The sequence below is a fragment of the Dermacentor variabilis genome, chromosome 2, assembly GCF_050947875.1.
Source record: "Dermacentor variabilis isolate Ectoservices chromosome 2, ASM5094787v1, whole genome shotgun sequence".
In the NCBI taxonomy this organism is placed as follows: Eukaryota; Metazoa; Arthropoda; class Arachnida; order Ixodida; family Ixodidae; genus Dermacentor; species Dermacentor variabilis.
The window spans coordinates 245,897,127-245,918,593 of NC_134569.1; the positions used below are offsets into that span (position 1 = coordinate 245,897,127).

The window sequence follows — 21,467 nt, forward strand, 5'->3', positions numbered from 1 at the left end:
TGTTCTTCGCCCAAGTCCTTGTCCGTTAACGCTGTTGCTTTTCTAAACATGAACCACCATCAGCTCGACCAAGCTTCCCTTCTGGTACAGCTCACTTCTTATGATTTGCGAATGCGAAAGCGCTAACGTCCCGTTAGGCGCCGTCGAGCGGCCCTTCCAGTTATGAACTCCTTGCGAGCAAGCCACCGCGTCGAGACGCTTGGCCAATGCCTCATAGATAGCACGAGGCCGGTGCACTTCGATCCATGACGTCATGCTACCTTGTCAGACTTCCCTAGAATCTGACGGGGACGCTCCCGAGTAAGTCGAGGTGATTTTGAAGTCACTGCTTTCGCCATGCTGGGCTTGACAACGGAAATTTCGGTCCGGGTCATGAAAAACGGTTCACAGGCTTGCTATCTATTACGCGCTGGTGCGACACTTGCATGTATATGATGCAATAAATATCATGCGTGAAAAAAGAGGCACTGGTTTTGCCCAGTGGGTAATACATCCGAATGCCGAGCTTTGGTTCGTAGGTTCGAAACTCACTACCACCAACGTTTTTATTTTCGAATTCATTCAGTTTTTCATGCATTATTTGCTTTGTGGTGATTACCGAGGCGCAGTTAGAACGCAGGTCAGAGCTTGCGCGGACAAAGAACGCGCGGATAACGCATGCTTTCAAGAGCGAAGGTGGCGTGGCGTCGCCCGATGTCCCCTAGCGCGACATCTGTCGTGCTATGACACACGGCATGAGATGCATCCACGACATGTTATGAGGTGCATGCATGACATGACATAACATGCATGGTAATACAACCAAGTCGTGACATGACTCGCATAAACGAAGGCATGGTGGCGTAACATGCATTGTTATGTTATCTCACTTGTGTTTTCGTGATTGTGTAGTCATGACGTCTCAATCATGCTATGTCACGCATCGGTGTCATACACGTAACTTATGTTCATGTCCTGACAATCAAGCCATGTCATGCACGTCATGGCGTACATGTCATTCATATATTAAATATGTCCTGACATACGCTATGCCACTCACGTCACGCATGCATGCCATGACACCTAATTCATGCAATATCATTTTATGTGTGTCATTCATGGTATATAGGAGATGTCGGCATGTCATGGAATGCATGAAATGTCATTCTTGTCATGTCACGCCTGTCAGGTAGTGTCATTCACTTTCACGTCATTTATACCATAATATTGGTCATGATATGAATGTCATTCATGTAACCTCACGCTATTCATGTTATTATATGCCATTCATATCATGTCAAGTGTGTTGCGGAAGCAGCGCCTTGCGATATTGATGACAATAAATGTAACGAAAAGTCGGCGCCGCGTCTGTGAAGCTGGTTTCTCTGCATCGCGCTGGAACATGCGACCTAATTTTAGGCCATGTGACGGCACTTGGCGAATCGCGCCGTCAGCGGCTATAGGAAAAGGCAGGTGCCACTCTGCTCGCTTTGGCATTACATAGACAATTTTCAATGCGACCGCGAGGGCGCTTGCTTGTTTGATCACGTGGCAATGCGCCCACTGGCAGCCTCATCTGCCTCCGTTGCCACCGTGTTTACAGTGGATGTGCACGACGACCTGTGCGGCTCAGCAAACACTTGTTTCGTCGAATATCGCAGACATCGACTGGGTGGACGACACGAAGCTTTGGCCACAGCTTCACAGGAGAAGCGCTTTCGGCGCTCATTACGCTTTGTCCACACTGCACTTGTACTCGAAGCAGGGCTAAAATGTATTCTAAGCTGTTAAACCTTGACCTTATGAATTGATTCAGGATAGGGCTGCTTTTCTCTTCGTTTTTTCATTTGGCAAATACGTTACTTCAACCACTTGTCACGTTTCTGACGCACTAAAGTTCCTCGGTGCGATCAATACCTGATGGTTTATTTTCTGCTTAGTCTCTCTCGGGTGGGCTTAGTTGTGATACATTTGTTCTTGTTGTGGACAAGCGCTTGGTAGTTTTACTACCTTGAAGGGAATGCGCATTACGCCTAGTCACTCGCTTACCCTGTGTCGAAACAGAACCTGCCGTGGTGGCTTAGTGGCTTTGCTGTAGCGCTGCTAAGCCCGGGGCGCGAGATCCATTACCGGCAGCGGCAGCCGCATTCCTGGTCGAAGTGGAAAAGCACCCGCGTATCGTGCATTGTGTTAAAGAACCTAAGATGGTAAAAATGATTCCGAAGTCCACTGCTACGGCATGCCTCATAATTATATCGAGGTTTTAAACGTAAAAGCTGCGAATATCACTGCTTTTCTGGGTGAGTGGGGTACAGAGAGAGGCATAGCAGACCGACAGCAAATGTTCAGGTTCGCATATTCGTGTGCATTTGGTGCACTCACCGTCATCTATGCTTCGGCGCGTTCATTCATGTTATCGCCGATTCACTTATTCATGATACGTCAGACCCGCCGCGGTGGCTTAGCAGCTATGGTGTTGGGGTGGTAAGCACGAGGTCGCAGGATCAAATCCCGGCATCGGCGGCCACATTTTGATGAGGGCGAAATGCAAAGACGCCCGTTTCCCATGCATTGGGGGCACGTTAAAAATCTCTTGGTGGGAAAAATGAATCCGGAGTCCCCTGCTACGTTGTGAGTCGTAATTGCATCGTGGTTTTCGCCCGTAATACCCCAAAATTCAATTCAACTCCAAGGTCCCCTGGTGGTCAAAATTAATCCGCAGTCTCCCACTACGGTGTGCATCATAATCAAATCCGGGTTTTGGCGCGTAAAACCACAGAATTTAATTCAACTATAAGATACCCTGGTGGTCGAAATTAATGCACACTCCAGCGTGCCTTTTAATCAAATCGTAGTTTTGGCACCTAACACCCTAGAATTCAATTCAACTCAACGATCCTCTGCTGGTCAAAATGAATGCGGAGTCCCCCAATAAGGCGTGCCTCATAATTAAATTGTAGTTTTAGCCCCTAATACCCTAGAATTCATCATCAGCCTGGTTACGCCCACTGCAGAACAAAGGCCTCTCTCATGCTTCTCCAATAACCCCGGTCATGTACTAATTGTGGCCATGTCATCCCTGCAAACTTCTTAATCTCATCCGCCCACCTAACTTTCTGCCGCCCCTGCTACGTTTCCCTTCCCTTGGAATCCAGTCCGTAACCCTTAATGACCATCGGTTATCTTCCCTCCTCATTACATGTCCTGCCCATGCCTCCATTTCTTTTTCTTGATTTCAACTAAGATGTCATTAACTCGCGTTTGTTCCCTCACCCAATCTGCTCTTTTCTTATCCCTTAACGTTACACCCATCATTCTTCTTTCCATAGCTCGTTGCGTCGTCCTCAATTTGAGTAGAACCCTTTTCGTAAGCCTCCAGGTTTCTGCCCAGTAGGTGAGTACTGGTAAGACACAGCTATTATACACTTTTCTCTTGAGGGATAATGGCAACCTGCTGTTCATTATCTGACAATGCCTGCCAAAAGCACCCCAGCCCATTCTTATACTTCTGATTATTTCCGTCTCATGATCCGGATCCGCCGTCACTACCTGCCCTAAGTAGACGTATTCCCTTACGACTTCCAGTGCCTCGCTGCCTATTGTAAATTGCTGTTCTCTTCCGAGACTGTTAAACATTACTTTAGTTTTCTGCAGATTAATTTTTTCACCCACTCTTCTGCTTTGCCTCTCCAGGTCAGTGAGCATGCATTGCAATTGGTCCTCTGAGTTACTAAGCAAGGCAATATCATCAGCGAATCGCAAGTTACTAAGGTATTTTCCAGTAACTTTTATCCCCAATTCTTCCCAATCCAGGTCACTGAATACCTCCTGTAAACACGCTGTGAATAGCATTGGAGAGATCTTTGCTTTCTTTATGGAGGACTACGGTGGCTGTGTAGCCGCTATAGGTTTCTTTCAGTATTTTTACATACGACTCGTCTACACCCTGATTCCGTAATGCCTCCATGACTGCTGAGGTTTTGACAGAATCAAACGCTTTTTCGTAATCAATGAAAGCTATATATAAAGGGTCGGTTATATTCCGCACATTTCTCTATCACCTGATTGATAGTGTGAATATGGTCTATTATTGAGTAGCCTTTACGGAATCATGCCTGGTCCTTTGCTGGACAGAAGTCTAAGGTGTTCCTGATTCTATTTGCGATTACCTTAGTAAGTAGATTGTAGGCAAAAACTGACCGTAAGCCTATTGGTCTATAATTTTTCAAGTCTTTGGCGTCTCCTTTCTTATGGATAAGGATTATGTTAGCGTTCTTCCAAGATTCCGGTACGCTCGAGGTCATGAGGCATTGCGTATACAGGGTGGCCAGTTTCTCTAGAACAATCTGCCCACCATCCTTCAACAAATCTGCTGATAGCTGATCCTCCCCAGCTGCCTTCCCCCATTGCATATCTCCAAAGGCTTTCTTTACTTCTTCCGGCGTTACCTGTGGGATTTCGAATTCCTCTAGACTATTTTCTCTTCAATTATCGCCGTGGGTGCCACTGGTACTGTATAAATTTCTACAGAACTCTTCAGCGCCTTGAACTATCTTATCCATATTAGTAATGATATTGCCGGCTTTGTTTCTTAGCGCATACATCTGATTCTTGCCTATTCCTAGTTTCTTCTTCGCTGCTTTTAGGCGTCCTCCATTCCTGAGAACATGTTCAATTCTATCCATATTATGCTTCCTTATGTCAGCTGTCTTACGCTTGTTGATTAACTTCGAAAGTTCTGCCAGTTCGATTATGGCTGTAGGTTTAGAGGCTTTCATACATTGGTGTTTCTTGATCAGATCTTTCGTCTCCTGCGATAGTTTACTGGTGCCCTGCCTAACGGAGTTACCACCGACTTCCATTGCACACTCCTTAATGATTCCCACAAGATTGTCGTTCATTGCTTCAACCCTAAGGTCCTCTTCCTGAGTTAAAGCCGAATAGCTGTTCTGTAGCTTGATCTGGAATTCAATTCTAGAATTCAATTCAACTCAAAGATCCCTTGGTAGCCAAATTAAGCAGGAGTCCCCCCCTCCCTCTACGGCGCGCCTCATAATGAAATCCTGGTTTTGGCAGCTGTGGTATCGTGGTCGATGGCACTTGGCACTGAATGCTCTCAAAGTACTACGGCTCCCGGTCGTCGGTCCTTGTTGAATTTCGAAAAATTCAACATCGCTATCGTGCTTCTCGAGCAATTAGCCAATTCTTGGCATTGGCGCGACAATCGATGACGTCGGTAGGCCTAGGCTTTGCCCTACACACCACGCGAGTATAGGCCAGATATTATTTTCGGTTTTGTAAAATTTGAACAGTTAACAGTTTGCGCTCGTTTTCATGTGCCTCTGCACTCTCTCAAACCTGCTGCATTTGTTGTTTCCGCTCAAGAACCTAGTCAGCAACAGAACGGGAAAAATAAATAAAGGAACACACGACGGGGCCGGTGCTGACTACCAACTAAAGTATCTTGCACAATGGCAAAATATGTCGGCCTAGAAAAGCGTTGCCGGAAAATTAACCGATGATTGCGATACACGCTAATGTTAAATTTGAGCACAGCTCTATACGTGTGTTCATTTCGCCATGTATTGGCTGGCGCGGACAATCTGTCTCGCGCAGCACGTTCAAAACGCAGCAAAGTGTGGCGCGACTCCCTCGCTAATCAGGAGATCGGGAGAGGCAGCGCGTAGGTGACGCGTGGGCGAGATTCACAACAGCCGCCGCATACGGACCTCCCGCTCATGCAGTGCTTTGGTGAGCCGACGACGCGTAGAGTGCCCCGATGTGCGTGCGCCGCGAACGAAGCGGAGGCGAGCGAGCGAGCGCGTCGAGGCGCCCGTATCAGCACTTCATTGATGCGCGCTACGGTGGCGCCATCCCGCAGCATCGTCGCCATTGTTCGTCTTGCGCGACACTAGGCTTTTCTTCTCGCGTTTTCGCCATACCCTCCTTCTGCGCGTTCCCCCCCCCCCCCCCCGCCCTGATGGTTCCGCTCTACCCTCCTTCTAAGCTTTCCTCCTCGCGCTATCTTCGCTCTCGCCGGAATTTATCGCCCGCTGCGCTCCGCGTTTGCCGTCAGCTTTCGCTGCCCTCGTCCGCTCGGTCACGAGGCATGACGCCGACGCTCACCGCAGGAACGGGCGCTCAACAGCTGCGCTCTAATAACAGCCCAGAGTATACACAAAGATAAAAACAGACTGCATCACTGCCTACGGTATTCTGAGTACTTGCAGTGGGGGAGCTCCTGGAAATGCCGCATTTAGGAGTTCCCGAAGCCCCAGCGAGTTCGTTCCCATGCTGTAGCTCACTATTTTATTTGCATTAGGCTAAGGCATGCATGACGTACTTCGAATACGAGAATTCGAAGTAACGTTAATATTAAATTGATTATTTTATGTTTATAGCTGATTGTGTGGATAATAAAATGTTTTCATCACTTCGAAGCAACACGCAGTGGCGATGAGAAACGGTGCCGTAAAAACCTCTGGATAGTCAAGTAATCCAGGCTCTACATCACGTTTACCTAAATGTGATCACTACAGTGTATTTACCCCTTTTTCCAGTTGAATACAGCAAGAGAACGCCATATCCACTGGCCCACTAAAGTTAGAGCTAGTGACGCATTTGTCTTATAAAATGAGCCTCTCTGTTACTTATGCAGAGCTGCAGGTTGCGTTTCAGTTCATGGAACGAAAGGAACCCAAACATGCGTTCGCGCCGCGTGACGTTGTAAATCAGGAGCCGCGGATTGAAGAACTCCACAGCGTACACACTGCCAGTATTTGCTTTTTTTTCCTATAATGCAAAATGATTTTGCATATGAGCGAGAACGAATGGCCGGACATTATCCTAGGAAAATGTGAGCCAAGTTGGAAATCATTGTTTTAAAGCCCCATCTAGTGTCGGCATTGGCAATCATCGCGAATTGTGCGTTAGAGAAAATTTCCGTATATACTTCCGTATGTGCATATGCCACTCCTTCCTATAAGATATTCGATATAAGCTCTTTATAATGCCGCACCATACTATGAATAAAGTTGCTAACACCTAGGCTTACATTTTTGACAGTCTTTCCTCAGAATTTTGAGAATGAGAGCCCGCAATCCAATGCCATGACAAAAGCACACTGACAGCGTATGCGTTGTCTGTAACATATGCTCGGACCTAAATAATAAAGGCGCGAAACTGTTCTATTCTAAGCAGCAGAGAGACGCTTCGGTGGCAGCAACGCAAAAAGCCCTTTATTGAAGGCAGCAGCGTACTTTTATAGATAACGCTGCATGCCGGTCAGGCACACGTCATTCACGGTACAATCTTATCAGACCGCCTGGCCGATACAGAACATTCCTTCCTCCTTAAAGCTACACGCGTTTCTTTCCGCGCTCATAATTGGAGGCTTGATAGCGATCAGGAGGACACCTTGTGCGATTGCTTCTTCGCAGATGGACCTCTTCAGGTGATGCCATGGTTGATGGGGCGATACTTGCAGGCTGCGCTGCTGAGTGTCTTGCCTCAGGCTGCGATGCCGGTTCCTTAGTTGAAGTGGAACCATCTAAGCGAGCATCCTCAAGCTGGTCCGCAATAAGATCACCAATCATGGAGTCAGCAGGGGGACTTTCTTCAGAGGGTGTTGGTAGAAAATCGCGTGGAATACGGGCACTTGGAGTGGACTCAGGATGCGCTTCTTTTGCGACGTCCGGATGGAAGGAAGTCTCTGGTCCCGTAATGCAGCTGGGTCTCAAGTGGTCGATATGCACCAAAACGAAAATGGTCACCGACTTTGACTAGAAAAGTAGAGTCGCTTACGCGTTGCACTAAGACAGCTTTTTCCCATGACAGGGTTTTCCCACGCGTAGTCTTGACGAGAATTGTGTCACCGGCTTCCGTCTGCGGGTCCCTTCCTCGGCCCTCGTTGCGATGGGTGGCGTCTCCGTCTTGACGGCTGCGCATATCCTGCACAAAACTGGCTTTAGGAGTGAAAGCTTCACTCGAGGTTGTCGTTTCAGGAACAGCTCAGCCGGCGTTCTTCCTGTTACGGAATTCGGGGTGTTCCTGTAAGCAAGCAAGAAGTCGTTAAGTCGTTGATGCAGAGTTCTGTTTCGACCTGTTAGGTTATCGTGAAGAACTTGCTTGAGTAGAGTGGCTTTTGTCGTTTGGACTAGCCTTTCTGCTGCCCCATTCGATGAAGCATGGTACGGTGGCGTACGTGTGTGTCGAATTCCGTGTGAAGAGGTGAAATTTGCGAACTCCTGCGCAGTAAACTGAGGTCCGTTGTCGCTGATCAGTTCCTCCGGGTAGCCATACGCTGCAAATATTTCCTTGAGACAGTCGATTGTTTTTGACGTCGTTGTAGTGCGGAGGCATTTTGCTTCTATCCACTTTGAGTAAGAGTCTACTAGAAGGAACAAGTTGGAACCATCCTTCATGGCGAAATCGACGTGGACTCTCTGCCAAACACGGGTTGGTTAAGTCCATGGATGCAATGGTCCTGGTGCCCTCGCAGGCATGGTCGTTTGGCACACTGTACATCGACGGACAGAGTCTTCAATGTTCTTGTCAATCGATGGCCACCAAACAAACGACCTAGCAACCATTTTCATTCCAGGGTGCTCTTCATGCAGCAATGTTAATACTGCTTCTTTAAGTTCGTCGGGAATGATCACTCGCTGGCCCCACGTGACACAGCCTTGCTCGTACGATAGTTCGTTTCGACGAACGTAAAAGGGCTGAAATTTATCATCGTGGTGCGCGGGCCAGCCAGATAAGGTGAACTGCACGACTTTGGAAAGAAGGCGGTCCCTTTTTGTCGCAGCAGCAACTTGGCTCGCAGTGATAGGCGTTGCCTCAAACACTGCAAGACATTCTTCAGTGTCGTCTTTATGCTTTACCAAAAGTGGAAGCCTTGAAAGTGCGTCGGCAACTTCCATGTTCTTGCCGTTTCTGTAGCACAGCGTGTACTGATAAGCTGCTAAGGTGATAGCCCAACGCTGAATCCTGGCTGCGGCCAAAGAAGGAATTGGTTTATCCGATGCCAATATCCCCAACAGCTGTTGGTGATCTGTATACAGCGTGAATTAATAATAATAATATTTGGGGTTTTACGTGCCAAAACCACTTTCTGATTATGAGGCACGCCGTAGTGGAGGACTGCGGAAATTTTGACCACCTGGGGTTCTTTAACGTGCACCTAAATCTAAGCACACGGGTGTTTTCGCATTTCGCCCCCATCGAAATGCGGCCGCCGTGGCCGGGATTAGATCCCGCGACCTCGTGCTCAGCAGCCCAACACCATAGCCACTGAGCAACCACGGCGGCTACAGCGTGAATTTGCGCCCGTATAAATATCTACGAAACCTGCTTAGACCAAAAATTAGGGCCAGGGCTTCCTTCTCGCCTTGCGCATAGTTGCGCTCCGCTGCACTTAATGTTCTGGAGGCAAATGCGATGGGTCTTTCTGAGCCATCGGGCATGACGTGAAAAATTACGGCCCCAAGACCGTAGGCCGACGCGTCACAGCTTAACCCGATTGGTTTTTTCACGTCGTAAAAAGTCAATACTTGTCTGTCGATGAGGCGCTGCTTGGCTTCCGCGAATGATCTTGAGCATGCATCCGTCCACACCCAAGTCGTGTCCTTTTTGAGCAAGTCATACATTGGTGCAGCTACTGTAGCTAATTCTTTGATGAATTTTGCATAAAAATTCCGCAGGCCCAAAAAGGCTCGCAGTTCCGTTACGTTGCTTGGCTGAGGTGCTTCCGTGATTGCCTTTATCTTTGTTGCGGTTGGAAAAATGCCATCTGATGTCACTTTGTGTCCCAGATAAACAACGGATGGTTTGAAAAATTCACACTTCTGTGGTTTTAGGGTAATACGGTGCTGTGACAGTCGTTGAAGCACCTTTTCCACGGTTTCTTGACAGTCGTCTATGTTGTCGCCTACGACGATGACGTCGTCGATATAGCAACCCACTTTCGGAATCCCTTTTAAGACTTCGTCCATTAAAGACTGAAAGATAGCGGGCGCGCAAGAGATACCGAATGGAAGGCGCTGATACTGAAATAACCAGAGATGAGTGTTCACCGTTAGCAGCGCTTTGCTTTCCTCAGCAAGCGGCACTTGTTGATAGGCTTGCGAGAGATCCAAGACAAAAGATTTTGCCTCCCGCGAGCATGGAGTACAAGTCTTCCGGCAATGGCAATGGGTAATGGTCTGTTTTTAGAACAGGATTAACCGTGACCTTGTAGTCGCCGCATAACCTTAATCCTGCGCCGCCTTTCTTCGCGACCACCACCAGAGGCGTTGCCCAGTCACTTTTCGTGACCCTCTTTAGTATTCCGGCTTGCTCGAGCTTTTCCAACTCCTTTGCTACGTCGTCTTTGATAGCAAACGGTATTCGCCGTGCTTTTGAGAATACTGGTTGAGCCCCTTCCTTAAGAAAGATGCGAGCTTCGGAGTTTTTGACGACACCCAGGGTGCTCCTGAAAACCTCGGGATACTTCTTCCGTAAAGCTTCTGCCCTCTGCTCCGGTGGCCTATCCGTGGACAGACTGTATACTGCTTTCCAGTTTATCTGAAGTTTTTCCAGCCAGTCTCTTCCCATGAGAGCGGGCATCGGCGTTCCGTTTCCTGCAATACCACTACGGGCAAAGAGATCTCGCTTCCTTCCAGTTTGACTAATACGTTTGCTGTTCCAAGTACCTTTAGCTTTTCTCCTGTGTAGGTGCGCAACGACACCTTTGATTCCACACATCTGACATGCGGGAAATACTGCTTATACAACTGCTCTGGTACGATCGTGACCGCTGCACCGGTGTCAATTATCAGCGAAACAGTCTTCCCTTCAGCGTTTAGGTCGACGCTGTAGCCCCTTGATCTTTAGCCCGAGTAGAACACGGTTTGACAATTCAAGCCTTCAGATTCGTCGTCCGTGGTGTCATATCTGACAGCTTTTGCTCTTTGGCAAACGGCTTGCAAATGCCCTTTTTTCTTACAATTTCTGCAGGTGTGGTTCCCATACCAACAATTTTCTCCCGCATGACGCTTTCCGCAATGCCTGCACGCGCTTCGTTGCTCTCCCTCTCGCTTATCTTTCGACCATGCAACCGTCATCGATTTCTTTTGCTTATCACGATGACGTTCACCCTGAATGACGCTGACGCTGCATGGTTTTGCGTCAAACTCATGCATTTGCTTCGCCTGTTGCGCAGCTAGCTCTTTTTCTAGCGCTATTTTGCACGCCAGTTCGAACGTCAAGTCAGCCTGTGCAAAAAGAGCCCGTTGCGTTTCCTCGTCACGCAAACTAGCCACTAGTCTTTCCCCTAAGGCATCATTTAAGAACGTGCCATAATTGCAATCTCTTGCGAGATGCTTCAGTTCAGTGATGAAATCCTTGACACTTTCATTTTCTTGCTGCATTCGGCGATTAAATTTACAGCGCTCTGCGATAATTGAGTGAGCTGGGCTGTAATTAGCTTCCAGAAGCTATTTAATATCCTCGAAAGTCTTCTGAGAAGACAAATGAGGAACAGTTATCTTCTTTAGCTCTTCATACGCTTGCGCGCCGAGTACGTTCAGAAACAACTTGAGTTTCTTGTCTGCAGGGACATCATTTATGTCTACGTAGTTCTCGAAGCGTTCAATATACGAGCGTATGTTTTCGACTTTTTGGTCATATTCTGTCATTCTGCCGAGCTTCGGACCACGTCCGGGTTCTGCCATAATGAGCAAATTTCACTTATCTGCCCAGCCGTTTTCCTTGATGTACCTTGTCCGTAGTGTCGGTTCTTGTTCGCTTGCTCCAGCCAGCCGCTGAAGTCCACGCAAGGGCTCCGTGACGCCTTGCTTCTTGACGTTCTTGCGCAGCTCCAGTCGATGAAGTCGTGGCTGCAAGGGCTCCGTGTCGCCTTGCACCGTAGGCGGTTCAGCCTCGTGACTGCTGCTGGCCGGCGGTGGTTTGCTGCGCGCCGTATCCCATCTTCGTCGCCAGTTGTTCTATTCTAAGCAGCAGACAGACGCTTCGGTGGCAGCAACGCAAAAAGCCCTTTATTCAAGGCAGCAGCGTACTTTTATAGATAACGCTGCATGCCGGTCAGGCACACGTCATTCACGGTACAATCTTATCAGACCGCCTGGCCGATACAGAACAGTAACAATAACAGAAACCTGAAAATTACGTAATTTGTTTGGCGTCATTGTTCACAACTTCGGGATTGGCCCACGCAAGCGGCCACGTGGCTACCAGAAAGTTCGGCTTCGTGCACAGCGTTCGCCTCCAGTGTTTCACGGTAACGGTTACACAGGCTGCAGTTTCCGGCGAGCATGAGAAGCAGTAATGCATGCTTGAATGCTATCGAGTTCCACTCTTAACGGCGAAGCTTAAGTGCCGTCCAGTTTTGTTTTATTCCTCCGTGAATACAGGGAAGTGTTTGCGAATTTGCAAAAGTGGTCGCGAACATTAATGAAAGCGCTACATAAATGAGCGACAAAAAAATACACATATACCGTCATCATCATCGCCTCGCATCCTCAGCTTACTATTCCATAAATTACAAATTCATTTACAAAGGATGAGCGCGCAGTCGGAAGACTCAAAGAGAAAACTGTCAAGGGAACGACCTAACAAAACGTAGTCAGGGCATAAGCACATTAGTCAGCAGATTGTATTGCGACTCAAAAATATATATAAGATATAGATGAAAATTATGGCAACCAATAACCATAATTCTTCTACATAATTTAGTACATAATAACCATAATTTTAGGCTGCTTGAAAAAAAAGCAAAAGTAGGAACACGAAATGTGAAACCGATAAGTTATATAATAGGTGAATTTTAATACATCGATAAAATGTGTACATTGTACAGTCGCCGACAAAAGTGGTATACTCCACGCAGCGGGAGCCGGAGCAGCGGCAGACTAAAGCCCCTTGATACTGAAAGTAGCGCCATTCTGTGAACTTTGCCGCCGCGCCGCCAACCCTCGCACATCCTCCTCGCCCGCCTCTCCACTCGGCGCTTTTCTGACCGATGATTGGCCGCTCCGGCCGGCCCCAGCCGTCGCCTTGGAAACGCGCGCGAAAGCGTCGCTTTGCTTGTGTTGTTGTTTTTCTTCGGCGCCATGGGCAGGCCGTGTTCCTTTATTCAGCTAATTCGAACTCTGCATTTCGCACCGCGTTATGCCGGGTTCCTGCGCATTTCAGTGCACAGACCGGCGTGAAAAAATAGCTTCATGCTTTTCACGATTCCTCGAGGGAAGAACGACATCAGCCGCAGAATAAAGTGGATTCACAACATCGGACGCATATCGTCTGGAGAATAACACCATGCAATGTTTCATGTTACTGGGTTCGAGCTTATGCTACTTCTAACCGGCGGTTTCTATAAATATTTTTATTTTCCGAAGTGTGTGCCATCCTGGATGTTTTGTGTGTTTTCCGTGTAACGTTTCAGGAGTCACCTGCAATAAAAATTGCATCTGGCCAGATATGTGCTGGTGTGTCACAGTGGCTGTGTATTCTATGCTCCAGACCTGTACTTTGCGTCTGAAATTTGTGTTGGGGTGGCACGATGTTTTCAGTAAGTAGCTGAAAAAACTGGCAAAACCCTGCATGCCGCCCTCTCAGATCTATGGTAATGGCTGCGGCTGGCAGCTTTTCCAGCTCTTACGAAACAGCTTTATTGGCAAATTGCAAAAGGAATGACATCTGGGAGAGTCATTAATGCCACAGATTGGAAGAATAATGTGCAAAGGAGGACCAAAATTTCGCGCAAATAAGCTTTGAGCATGTTCTTGCCTGCTATGGATCTTTAAAGCGATGAAGGCCTTTGTGTGACCGCCGCGACTGTGAAAGTCTACCGCGATTCCGAAGTCTAGTGGCAAGTGAGGAGCGAGTCAGCAGAGATGCCTTTTAAGGCTGACTTTCATTCGCCATAGGTGAAATCTTTACAATTTATATTTAGTTATGCTATCAAAATAACGTCAGATTCTTAAGCTCTGTGTTTCTAAAATAGTACGAATTGTTTCCTTGAAACCGACCCAGTCACAGAAGGGCTAAATCCTATCTTATCGTCCTTTACAGCGCTGAATATTGCATCACCACGGGCGTCTGAGGCACTAATTGAATGCATTCGATGGGCTACACTGAATAAGTCACAGAGACAGCATTCCCTTCCCATCTTTTAATCTAGTCGTCCGTTGCCGTCAGCAATCATTCATAACTTTCAAGCCAACCCTTGGCTACGCTCACTTCTACAGTAGTCAATAAAAATAGATCTCTCTTGAGAGCACGAAAAACTAGAAAAAAATTGTTCTCTTTCAAGCAGGAATGAAATTTCTATAGCCCAGGTATTAAATGCGCGGCATATGCATTACACCGAGGCCCCAAGCCTTTTAGGACTGAACCCCTCCCACCCTGCCCCCCCCCCCTAAAAAAAAAATCCATAATCACGTTATAGCAAATTTCGCATCATTTTTGCGGCCACTGTCCTGCTTCTGAAGCTTCACGCACGCAATGACGTCCAACTAAATTACCGCAAAAATTACTGCAAATTACTGCAAAAATATAGTGTCATAAAAAGTACTTCCGCGAAAATGCAGCGCTAGTTGAAATTGCATTTAACGGGGCGTCACTGTGTCGAAAAATATTAAAGAATGTACAAATTTAAATTAAATACTGTGCTAATTAAAGCTCTGCCCTGTTGAAGTGACCAGTATAAAGATATCAAAGCCAATGTGGGCTATATACAGTACGCTGCGATTGTTAATTCATGCCGCAAACGCGCACGTTTAGCGCTTTCACTGCTCAAACGAGAAGGTGGTAAATGTGGGTCATGGTAGAGTCAAGCACATTGCATCCCTATCTAGTGCTTTCGTTTAATAATAGAGCGAGAAAAAAATCCCGAAGTTAGGTGCGATCACGGGTGCCAGCTGATGCATGAAGCCGGCGAGCGCGCGATGGCCTGCGAAGCGTGCCGTGCGCAGCGCGCACAGCCGGCGGGCGAGGAGAATCGAGGAGGAAAGCGCGGGAGTGGAGGAGAGTGTCGCTACTTTCAAATTATTAAGGGGTTTTACGGCAGACTGCATCGCAACGCCGTCTACAGGCAGCATCTGCGATCGAGACAGCCAATGGGTGCCCTTTATTATCTGCAGGCATGTTGCTTGACTCGTGTCAATGTTTCGTGCTTCAGCTCGCCAAAATGCCGAACGGCGCCGCCGCAGTAGCAATCTGGTGGCCCTCTTTTCGTTTTGTGTCTTCTTTTTACCCACGCGCGTTCGAGATATCGCTCGAGAGCCGGCGCGCGCACCGGCATGATGCGATAAAATGCCCCCGCGTGCGTGGCTGACTTGCTGTGGAAGCAGCTCATAATTAGAATGATATTCGCGACGGACAATGAGTGTTACGATTACTATCTCGCCGCGACCTTACGAGTGGACGAATTTAACCTTTAGAACGTCGCAGCGGTCTCTCTGCTGTGTCCGCTTTCGTACTCGATTAAAACGGCACCTATGGTTCCAGTGAACGACAGATAGCGGATTGCCGAGCTAGCTAAACAAGGGATGTCACAACGGATCGTTTGTCATCTCAGTGGAAGAAATTCTCAGGCAGTCGACCGAGTCAGCAGTGCGCTACCGTAGATATTGTTGTGCGTGGGTACCCAACTTGTCGCAAAAATACTTCCTAAGTCGTCCCTTTTGATCGTATACTTTTGTGTAGACCACTTGAAAAAAATATTTAACCCTTTCAGCCCTGATTTTATTTTACCTGTTTGGGAATTTTTCTGTAGTGATATTTTGCTTCACTGCCACCCAAGAAACACACTAACACAAAAAATTTCTCTAGGACTCCCTTAGTTTTAAAGATGGCACCGCGTCCTATATATAGGACACCAGGGCTTAGTGGTTGCAAGAAAAGGAAAAAGCAATGTTTGGTGTTTTTGTTTATTTTCAAGCTTTCACAAATATTCAAATATTGAAAACAAACATGCTGCTTGCCTTGAGGTGCCGCTAATACTGGACATTGATTAGTGCATGTGAAACGTTTTGAAACAGTTCTTTGTGCTTGATATGCACAAGTGGACTTTGCACTTTTCACACTTGGTTTTTGGCTTTGCTTTGCATCCTTCCAATTTGCATCGCTGTTGGTCTTCGGTCATGAGCGGCCAGTGCACGACTTGATCATATCTCACGTCGTACACTGGTCGCTGGGCTGTGCAATTTTGCCTTTTGAGTGGCTGCAGGGGAGAGGAGGATGGCCTTCCACGTTTGCGTGGCAGATCAGGAGAACCAGCTTTTGCTAGACTTTCCACGACACTTAGAGTAAATTCGAGCAAATCCATCTTCTCCCTTAGCCCTTGAACTTCAGCGTCACGCCTGTACTCGAGCCAGGAGTTAGTCACGGACAGGTTCATAAAATGCGTGATAACTCGCAGTGTCCATTTTCGGCTGCGAATGAATGTTCGGTAGAGGCTTACCAAAAAGCCTGTCTTGTCTACGCCTCCCATACTTCGGTTGTACTCGTGGACAACTGCGGGACGTTTCACGTTTACATATTTCCCGTCTGCTTTGCTCCATCGTGACACCTCATCCTCTTCATCAATGCCGAGGAAATTTGAGGCTAAGGTCACCGCTCTGTTGTCCAGCCATCTCGTGATGATGATTTTCTCATCGCTGCTTACCAGGCAGTCAGAGGACCCCCTTCCCTCCTTCTTCATTTGGCCTTCTGGCTTCAACGGACATTTCTCGGTCCGGTTTGATCGGATTGTTCCAGCAGCATATATAGTTTTGTCACGAAGCGCCCGCAAAACTGGCAAGGACGTAAAATAATTGTCAAAAAAAAAGCTTGTGGCCAGTACCATCCGGTATTCGCCTCGCAAGATGGAGGACGAATGCTCCGGTCACTCCGAAGTCCTTTTTGTCTGCTGGAACAAGTTCAGTGGTTGAGCCTTGATAAACGAGGAAGTCGTAGATAATTCCCGAGGCACCGCACAACATGAAAACTTTCACTCCCCACGGATTTGGTTTCCCTTTGACGTATTGTTTTATGTCTAGCTGTCCTTTGAACGGGATAATTTGCTCGTCGATGCAAAGATGCTCCTCTAAAGTCAGGTTTAGACATCTTTCACGAAATGCGTCCAAAAGTGTCCTGACCTTCCAGAGACGATCATTGCTGTTGTGGTCTCCGTTCACATCAACAATGTCTAAGCAGTTTCTGAGCTTCTGGAGTCGGTTTCGTGACATGTTCGCAGTTGAGAAAAGCTCAGTTTTGAGTGACTGCTTCCAGTACATGCGCAGCCGTGGGTAACGAAAGACACCCTTCGCTAGATGCAGTGAAACCAGCTTTCTGACTTCTTCATTTGTTTCAACGGATTTCCCCTCTTGAGAAACAGAATACATGTTTGTTTTCTCTGCAAGATCAACAAACACACTCTTCGGCACGTACCGAGAAAAATACTCATACGGGGTTGGTAGACCATCAAGATTATTCTCATTCTCGTCACCAGATGATTGAGGTTGATACGTGGCTGCTAGCTTATTGAAAGCTCTCCTGGACCACGACCTGTCCTCCGGTGTATTTTTGTCAACTTCTTCATCGCTGGAGGCAGCCGAGAGCTCCTCTAGTGCATCACACTCATTGTCACAAACGTCTTCAAGAGCCTCAACCATGTCATCCACGTTCATCCTCTGCGTCTTCGACCTCGGACATGTCACCATCCTTTAGTGCAGCAAACATGACATCTGGATCCTCGAGACGTAGATGTCTTAATCGAGTTCGCTTTGCCGTTGAATAAAACAATCCGGTCGGAATTGTGGCCTCTGCAATAAAAAACGTGAAGAAAATAGGCATTACCAAAAAAAAGTTCTGCCTTTGCATGCAACACGCGCCGATGGTTTACAACCACTGAGGCCTGGTGTCCTATATATAGGACACACACATCGCGGCGTGCTGTGGCAAATGTACTAGCCAGAGAGAAAACTTTGTTCAACTATTGAAGCCTTGAGTGTCTTAGAAAACACCTACAAAATTCTAATCACGAACACGCTCGTAGGTATGGAGTAAAAAATAAAAAAAATTGCGCTTACCACTGCAGCCGCCGTTTCCGCCTTCCGCCATTTTGTTTGTTTACTGTCGGCCTTACGAAGAGGAAGACGAAGGAGAAAGTGATGTCTATGCTTATGGGGATGTCTTGGGAGTCAGCTCAGTTCTTGTTTCAGATTCTTGAGCAGTTAAATCATGACTTGTAGCCGTTCTTCTTCGTGTCCTTTTTATAGGACACCAGGGCCGAAAGGGTTAACTAAAAGAAATTTTGCCAGCGGCACTCATATACTCATTTCGATGTTCCGTGTGTATTTTCATTATTCATGACGGAAAACTTTCTCAGACAAAAGCACGTTGGTAAGTGAAGGAAATAACTTGCGGAGTTTCACCCTTTGCTTGTTCAATAAAGAGGCCGGTTGATTTCCCAAACTCGTATATAATGATCACAGTGAACGAATTTATTCGCACTGAAAAATACATATGCAAAATTGAGAACGTTTGCTGTTGTCAAAGCGAGCATTATTGCTTTGAAAAATTTCCCCCAACTTCGATAACTCGGGAGGCACGTGTCGGCATTGACTCGTAGAGGGCGGGGACAAGGTCTGTTCGGGTCCGAAGTTCCTCCCATTCTGTCCTCATAACGTTCCACAGGTCATCGGCGCTTGAGCTTCCCAGGTGGCGTGCTGCCAAACGAGTCTTCATGATGCCCCAAATATTTTCAATTCGGTTAAGGTTGGCACCCACGGGCGGCCATTCCAGCGTCCTAATGCACATTCTCTCGAGAAGTTTGGTAACTGAGCGCGCTTTGTGCACCGGGCTTCTATCATGCTGCAGCAAAAAGCAACGATCCTTGAATGGTCCATCCAGCATGTATGGAAGAAGTGTATCACGCAGTATCGCGCAGTATGTTTCAGCCACAAAGCTTCCCTCAATCCTCACGAGTGGGCCCAGTCCGTTTTTTGTTATTGCGCCCCACAGGTTGACTGCGCAGCGTCCGCTTGAGAGGACGTCGTGTATCCATGGTGGCAAATACCTGTTAATAAAATGAAAAACAAACCATTGTACTAAATATCTTTTACCTAGAATAGTGAGGTAAGATAACGGTATCCAGAAGCTTTTGGAAGCGCATGTGGAACGAAATTTAAACAAAACAAATCTGTCTCGTTTGAATGAATTTCCCTGTGGTGTAACTACCATTTCAGCGAAGATTCTTAGAAGCTGTACCACTTGCTGCATGAAATTAAGAACGCGCCATTTAAGCAAGCATGCGGGTACTTTCTGGCGGAAAACAAGGTGCACTGCAATTCTAAATTTGGGCAGTTTAGAAAATTTAGTAGACCCGTACATTAAAATACCCTGGTTCTACGTCTGCATCTTGGTTTAGTATGGCCGCGGAGTATTCTTCTTCCCTCAAGAGTGGATGAAAATATCGGCTTGCGCTATTATTACGCTTATTAATCACAGCATGACAACGACGGGCAACATGTCTTCTGAGAAAATACATCGAGAATTACAGCAAGCAAAGTGTTGAAGACTTAATTTACTGAAGCTCAATGCCTTAATGGCTAAGCATACATCAGCTGTGCGAATTCGGGCAGTTGATTTTTCAAAGTGATAATTCACTGTACAGGCCCATAATACATCCTCTTTTCATGTTTTTGGGGGTCTAACCAGAATTTCTGTATTAGCAATGTTTGCGGAGAATAAGCACCGATCGAATGGCAGTGTTCTGCCGATGTGCCGTAAAATTAAGGGTGCGAGGTGCTTGCGAAGCACGCCAGCATATATTAATATGAATTTACTTAGAAGCATGGCAAACATGCGTGAAATAATGGACTTCTCTGCAAAAAACTTAGCATTGAATAAGTTTGTAATTCACGAAATCAATCTGAAATGATAAAAATCTGACAACCACAAGACAGATATGACCTACGCTGCAAAAGATAAAAAAAGAAGCTGAACAATAATGAGATTTCGTTCGCTTTTTTGCATACCTGCAGCATACGGGGCGCCACACACGTTGCCTCTGGTCCCATCTGCTTGAAAAAGTGCACTCGTCCGTGAAGACGATTTCATTCCAGTCCTCCAATGTCCAGTCGTGCACAGCGCGCGCAAACTCTAATCGTTGGCGTCTTTGCGAGTCTGTCAAACATGGCTTCTGCGCAGCCACGCAGCTGCTGAGTCCTGCCTCTCTCAGCCTCCGTTGAATTGTACGGCAGGAAATTTTCAAAGCTAGCGCGCAACGTATTTCTTGGGCACTGATGAATGGATCTGCCACCGCCGCCGCGACAATCAGGCGATCCGTCTCGTCGTTGCTCGATCTTGGCCGTCCGCTACGCTCGGCATCATGTAACCTTCCTTCTTCATCCCTGTATGCCCTTATAATTCGGCCGACAGCATTACGGCTTCTTCCAGTTAGACGACAAATCGTTCGTTGTGACATCCTTTCTATGCTCAGCTCAACAATCCGCCTTCTCTCGCTCACTGGTACCATCGGTGCCATCTTAAATGAGTACGAAAGCGGACACAGCAGAGAGACCGCTGCGACGTTCTAAAAGTTAAATTCGTCCACTCGTAAGGTCGCGGCGAGATAGTAACCGTAACACCCATTGTCTGTCTCGAATATCATTCTAATTATGAGCTGCTTCCACAGCTAGTCAGCCACGCACGCGGGGGCATTTTATCGCATCATGCCGGTGCGCGCGCCGGCTCTCGAGCGATATCCCGAACGCGCGTGGGTAAAAAGAAGACACAAAACGAAAAGAGGGCCACCAGATTGCTACTGCGGCGGCGCCGTTCGGCATTTTGGCGAGCTGAAACACGAAACATTGACACGAGTCAAGCAACATGCCTGCAGATAATAAAGGGCACCCATTGGCTGCCTCGATCCCAGATGCTGCCTGTAGACGGCGTTGCGATGCAGTTTGCCGCTGCTCCGGCTCCCGCTGCGTGAAGTATACCACTTTTGTCGGCGACTGTACATGGCTGTATATCAGAAGGTAACGTGTTCCATATCGATATACATGAACGATACGATATACGATATATACGTATATCAGCATGAATGGTTGGCGACAATTTGTGCTTAATAATAATATCAACAATCTTGCGTGCCTACCACTAAAATAAAAAAAGAATATCAATCTGCTGATGACACGACTTTACTTATATCGGATAAATCCTTGAACGAAGCCGCTCGTGTATTACAGTATGGTGTCTAAGCAATTTGATTGGTGAAAGACTAACATAGGTTTTCAAGGCCTATATAAAGTAGTTGCGGATATTTCACCTACTCATCTCCTCACCAGTGGCTGTGATGCATGCTCATGTCGTCCGATAACCTTGGTAAGAAACACAAAATACCTAGGATTACACCTTGACGACACGCTGCCTTGTAATGTCCACATTGAAGAGCTCGGAAGGTGTTTACGAGCAGTGTGTGCTCATTTGTATGTCCT

At 47.1% G+C, this 21,467-nt stretch overlaps 1 protein-coding gene and 1 long non-coding RNA gene across 3 annotated transcripts in view; one reads left to right on the forward strand and one right to left on the reverse strand.

Moving 5' to 3' along the window:
• LOC142573216 (uncharacterized) overlaps nt 1-21,467 on the forward strand; it is a 217,223-nt gene that overhangs the window by 33,155 nt on the left and 162,601 nt on the right. The window lies entirely within an intron of this gene.
• Nucleotides 17,388-18,253, reverse strand: LOC142573215 (uncharacterized). Its single transcript, XR_012826247.1, has 2 exons — nt 18,054-18,253; nt 17,388-17,786 (listed from the first exon to the last, which is right to left on the reverse strand). It is a non-coding gene; the product is annotated as an uncharacterized LOC142573215 (long non-coding RNA).